Source organism: Ostrea edulis, chromosome 3 (genome assembly GCF_947568905.1).
Source record: "Ostrea edulis chromosome 3, xbOstEdul1.1, whole genome shotgun sequence".
Taxonomy (NCBI): domain Eukaryota; kingdom Metazoa; phylum Mollusca; class Bivalvia; order Ostreida; family Ostreidae; genus Ostrea; species Ostrea edulis.
Genome location: NC_079166.1, coordinates 44559177 through 44565886, shown reverse-complemented (window position 1 = coordinate 44565886; position 6710 = coordinate 44559177). Strand labels below are relative to the sequence as shown.

The 6710-nt window shown below is 34.1% G+C and overlaps 1 pseudogene; it reads right to left on the bottom strand.

Moving 5' to 3' along the window:
* Positions 1–4339: 4339 nt before the first annotated feature.
* On the bottom strand, positions 4340–5657 carry LOC130053567 (uncharacterized; annotated as a pseudogene).
* Between the last annotated feature and the right edge of the window lie 1053 nt (positions 5658–6710).

The window sequence follows — 6710 nt, the reverse complement described above, 5'->3', positions numbered from 1 at the left end:
GGGTTTAATTTTGTTTGTAAAAATATCATTTTTGACACACACACCCCGATAAAAATGAAACTTCTGAAACCTTCTTGCACATTTACAGAATATCACCTATCATATTCCAAAATATTGATTAGCAAATGCTTGCAATAAAAGAGGAGTCTGAGGAAGAAAAAAGCCTGACAGACGAAATGACGGATCAGGATAACAATATATACGAACTGATTTTAGAAAGTACGGGGATAATAAAGAAGTCTTCTAAAGGTGACATACTTGTCCTTCCAACACAAATTACTAGATGCTAACATACAAAATGGCTAACGATCTGTATATACATGTATCTAGTTTTATTTATGCAGGGTATGAATTCAGTTGGTGATGGGGAGGATGTAAATAAATATCGTTTAGCGGTTGACGGTGATTTGTTTGATCAATTGTGTATTGATTAACGCCCCTCCCAAGAATGTTCACCCATACGGAAACCTCAGCTTTGCCGGTGAAGGGTTGTAAAATTTAGGCCTACATGTATGCTCGGTGCTTACAGCCTTTGATAAGGGATGGATCTGTATCGTGCCACGACTGCTGTGACACTGGGCTTCGGTTTTTGCGGTCTCATTAGATGGACTGCCCCATTTAGTCGCTTCTTACGACAACGAAGAGGGTACTGAGGATCTATTCTAACCCGGATCCCCACAAGATTTGATTTGTTTGATCACGAGGAGGACTTTGATAATGGTGGAAATTATGTCTGGGAGATTACAAACTTTCCGTTTCGCTAAATGTGGATGTACTTCTTGGTATATATTTTTTTCGTTTTGGCGTTAATCCTTCCAAAGGTGTACAAGTATGCTTTCTAACAGGTGAGGACGATTTGAGTACAGAACATGGGTTCAGTGGTTACATGTAGGAGCTTACAGTTTTTAGTTTAGCCGATTGTCCACTTTTTCATACTATTCATCGACAGATTTGACTTCTTTCGCATCATATTTTACTCTGAAATATGAAAAGAAAACTGACAAATATGTGATATTAAAAGGATCATGGTAAAATTAATGTTATTCAGCCCAAAGGTCAAACTTCAAAGCCTCGCGATACAGTATAATATATGTAGCATACTCCTCGCGGCTTGCCAGATTTGAACCCTCATGCGACACATTACAAATTGGTAAGATTTTGTGCAAATTACATGTGAAATATAAGTAAAAGGGCGATATAATCATCTACAATCATGGTATCGGGATATACACACTCTCTATCAAACAAATCAAGTAGGCAGAGAGATAAAATGAGCGAGAAAGATGGGTTTAAATAATCAATTTCCACTTTGTAGACTTACTCATGAAACGCGAACGAAGTGTTGAGGTAAGTACCGGTTTCTGAAACTCGGTGACAAATTTGAATGATCAAGATATATCTACCACACTCTATGAAATATGTTTGCAGAAATATGGTGTAGTTTATGAGAAAATCGATCTCATACTTAGTGATACTGTGTTTTCTCCGCTTCGGAGCTGAGCCCTCATGCTCTACAGTGACGAATCCTTGAATGTGACGTTGTATACGGTGAATAAGTTCATACTTAGTCCAAATGTTTCTTATGAGAAGTAAATGTGGCATTACCTCGACACAAGGTCATGTTTTAATTTTCAAGTTCACAACTGACTTAAAGGGACTCATTGACGATTTTTGATAAAAATATTTTTCATTTTTGATGTAAAACATAAGAAATATAACTCATTTGATGTTGACTGCCAAAATTTTGACCTTCTGAATGTAAGAATGAAAGCAGTATTTTAGCCTTAAATATGTGTTATGTAAACAAAGATTCGAGTCTTTTTTATGTAAACAAACAAACAAGTGAAATATTGATTTTGTAATATAATGCATCTTAATTTTGCATAGTCGAAAATTTTAACTTTTAGATGACATATTTCACCTTTAAAATGCTTGAAATATGAAGGATATAATAATACTTTGATCGATATCCATTTCTTTTGAAAATTTCGTACACAATAGCATACCACAGTCTTTGTTTACAAAACAAATAATAAACTCTCTAAAATGAGCTTCTGAGAGGATGTATAACCTTAATTTTCATGTGAAATCTTTCAAACACATTAGACAGTAGATTTTGATCATTAAAAGTGAAAAACAAAATTTTGGGTAAAATCGTGAATCAGTCCCTTTAAATTAAATCAAACGTTTCTTTATCCAGATTTTATATTTTCTACATGTTACTTTATCCAGACCCTATTTTCTACATGTTTCTTTATCCAGACCGTATTTTCTACATGTTTCTTTATCCAGACCGTATTTTCTACATGTTTCTTTATCCAGACCGTGTTTTCTACATGTTTCTTTATCCAGACCGTATTTTCTACATGTTTCTTTATCCAGACCGTGTTTTCTACATGTTTCTTTATCCAGACCGTGTTTTCTACATGTTTCTTTATCCAGACCGTATTTCTACATGTTTCTTTATCCAGACCGTGTTTTCTACATGTTTCTTTATCCAGACTGTGTTTTCTACATGTTTCTTTATCCAGACCGTATTTTCTACATGTTTCTTTATCCAGACCATATTTTCTACATGTTTCTTTATCCAGACCGTGTTTTCTACATGTTTCTTTATCCAGACCGTATTTTCTACATGTTTCTGTTTTTACGTGGTAATTACGGTCGTCTGTCCGTCGTTTGATGAACGTTAAGTTAAAGTAAATAATACTGTAGGATATGGAACCTGTACCACAAAAATCTTTACTACTGAAAATTTAGATACATAATGACGGACATATAATGTACCTGTATTTGTGGTTTTAAGATTATCTGATTATTCTCTTCTTTATACCTTGAAAATTATTTTCCACTTCAAGTTCTATAATACATCGGTTATCATCGATACTCTTTAGGACATTCAGTCAATTTATACCTGTCAAGGAATCTGTTAACTCAACATTTAACGACACATTAATGTAACCGATTTACCATGTAAGTAAACGTTACTAATAGAACTGGTAAATCAATGTTACTGATTTAAAAGGTAAATTAATTTTTCTGATTTAATAGATATATCAATTTACCGATCTAACAGGTAAATGAGTGTTTTTGATATCGATTTGACAGGGAATTCAATGTTACTGATTCGACAGGAAAATTAGTGTTGCTGATAATGTCGCTGATTTAACAAGCAAATGAATGTTAATTTAACAGGTAAATTAAAGGTATTGAATTAACAGGTAATTAAATGTTACTTATCTGACAGGTACATGTATATCGATGTTACATATTCAGCAGGTAAATTCATCTTACTGATATAAAGAATTAATGGTACTGATTTTACATGTATATCAAAGTTACTGATTAAACAGGTAAGTAATTACTACTTATTGGACAGGTACATTAATGTTATTAATTCAACAGGTAAATTTATGTTATTGACATAACAAGTAAATTAATATTATTTATTTGATAGGTAATAATGTTGCAGTGTATTGTTGTTGATTTGAACACAAATCTCTTTATCAAATTGAAATAAAAGACCTAGAAATGAGCATCGGACATCTTCCGAATTTCCCCACTGTTGGCATCAAAGTTGTGGATCCAGGATTTTACAAGTAATCTTAATTCTTTTTTAAGATGTTGAAAGAAAGTAATTAAACAAGAGGATATCTATACAAGTAGATACTGTTCTGTGTGCGGGTAGTAAGACTTTCAGAATAGCTTTAAAAAGGAAAGAAATATACACACTATGATATTCTTTTTCTTTTCAAAAGCGTTTTGATATGTACATGTACATCATTGGATTTTATGACCAGAGGTTTAAGCATTAGAATTTTCCAAAATCTCTGGATATAACAACAAACAGCCTGCAAAACACCCAGATATTCCAATAAACGTCAAACGAATATGATGTTGTCCAGTTTTTCTCGAAGTTGTTGTTGTTGTCGTTTCTTTTCATCTAATTCTGTTGTTCGGCGTCCGTCTCTCTGTTTGCAAACTTTACACATTTTTGCCTGGGGATATATAGGAAATATTGCTTAAGAACAGCATGGGCTTGATTGATTAATTGTATCCTAATGTGCAAGCATCCTCAAGTAAAGTAGATTCAATTTTGCTCAAATCGGACAGGGTCGGGCCACAGTAGTGGAAGAAAGTTTTCTATTACAATTAATATATGAGCCTCGCCAGATAGAAATCGACCTTATGGCAAAATTTTCACAATTTGATATTTTTATTATTTTAGATGGTGCATGAAATACTGATTAAGAAATCGAAAACGGGACCTAAATATATGTAGTAATAACAAAGATATTGAAGTTTGAAAATGGCACACTTTATAAAGTTACTTTAAAAAAAACACCGATATTTTAGATTCAATTGTGACGTCATGAATTTTTCATAGCATGTTCTATTATACATAAACGTAGTTTTTTCAATAAGTCATAATGATGTAAATCAAAAATACAAATGATTCAGCTTTGTCTGATGAAATTCATGTACATTCATTCCTCCTCAGGAGCGGGACACGTGACATCTTTGTACGACGCTTTTACATAAGGTCGGATCTCACGGAAGAGGTATCGCATTCTATCATTAGAAAGTCCACCTGGCAAAATAACTTCAGGAAATTCGGTTCGCAAGCCATCTAATTCGACTCGTTCTTTAAAAAGATTTATTTATACTGCTGGGGCATCAAGCGTTTGTTTCGCATTTACTATGTCTGGTTCCTCAGCTGTGAACATGAAATGATGGAATTTCCCGATCCCTTTCACCGGCTTACAATATTTATTGAAGGCATCCTACTTGGAACCATTGAAAATCTCCACATCTTGCTACCGTATTACTCTTTGCAGATTGCTTTGTTACTTGTTCTAACTGCTCAATGTTGTCAACTTCTGATCGCCGATATTTCTTCTTTAGCATTCCGAAGCAAGAATCGCACAGACATTTGGTATGACCAGCTATCATAAAATGCAAATTTATTTTCTTGTGGAGTCCGTTTAAGCAGCGCCATGCAAGATAATGTAGAGTTGTTTTATTTTTGTTTTGGCCAAGGCAGTTATCGGCGTGAAGATGGCAAGCTGTTTCCCCGTAGCTGTTGGCATCGAAGTAATGATGCAATATACTCAATACAGCATTTGGTCCGTGCGTTTTACTTTCATTTTCACCTATAGTTTCATTTTCATCTATTAGGTAATTGGATTGAAGAGGAAAGTTCTCATCACATACTCCGAAAATCTGTACCTTTCGGGGTTGTAGAAAAAAAGTGGTCCGACTTCCTGTGAAGAATGGGGAATAGTCACGTATTGAGAAAAGTCAAACGTATAATGTACATTCTCATAAGGTACAGAACATGACTGGAAATATCTGCCATGAGGTTTTTCAACATCTTGAAGTTCATCCCGTGCTTTAGTAGTACACTCTTTGTAGAACTCGCACTCCTGTTTCGCTTGGTCTATATGGTCAATCAGACGCTGTGTGAGTTCCAACTTTGTCTCTTCATCAAATGCACCCACTATATTTTCACGGAGATCATAACAGGTCTTGCACAGGTCTGTTTTGGGTTTCATGAACTGTATGAAAGGTACACACGCATTCCAAGCTTCTTTAAATGTAGATAACTCGACGTACGCGCTATTTGATTCCAGGCAGGCATCTTTGTACTTTGCATGTCACAATCATTCTTTTACAAAGTAGCATCCACTACGTGATACACATTTCTCATGCCGTTTAACCCATGAATGAAACGCATTTCTAAACCACTTTAGGTCTAGAAATTATGTCAATTTCGATACTTCCCGACGAATTTCTGTTACATTTTGAAACCTCTGTCCTCTAAGACGTGCTTCAATGCAGGAAAATATGCAAAGTTTAACGGAGCGAGATCTGGCGAATATGGTGGATGGTTTAGTCTCTGGGAGCCCAAGATGTCAATGACCCGATTCCTTTTCCATTGCTCTGTGATTTGGAGTATTGTCATGACGATATATCAACTCGTCAGGGGTGTGTGCCATGGCCGGGATTTTTTTTTCTTAAAGCGAAGATAAAATCACAGCGAACAGCATAAACAATCAAACTGATAGTAATTGTATTTTTGTTTATATAAATCGATGCAAGTGCAACATTTTCATTCAAAATGTAAGCATATATCTTGCTCTTTATCGTTTACGACGGTCTCTAGAAACTAATCCCATTTAAAGAAATTTTATATCTAATACGTTAAACATTCTATTTCATTTTATATCTAATACGTTAAACATTCTATTTCATTTTATATCTAATACGTTAAACATTCTATTTCATTTTATATCTAATATGTTAAACATTCTATTTCATTTTATATCTAATACGTTAAACATTCTATTTCATTTTATATCTAATACGTTAAACATTCTATTTCATTTTCTGTACAAGTCTTTTTAACTCAGCGTGGCGCAAGTCAGTTTTGATTTCGAACGAAAGCATGGTTAATATAGGTAAATCACCTTGTCCCCACAAAGAACGAGAGCATGGTTAATATAGGTAAGTCACCTTGTCCCCACACAGAATGGAAGTAAAATCTAGGTATTTGGAATTATCTTTTCATTATCTGTATTTGGGAAGTCCTTGCAAAATATATCATCTTAAAGAACAATAACAAAATGATTGAGCATATGGAAGTTTTAATTTAAGTGCAATAATAAACTATTTAAAACGTAGCTGAGAACAAAAATAAATGTGTTATT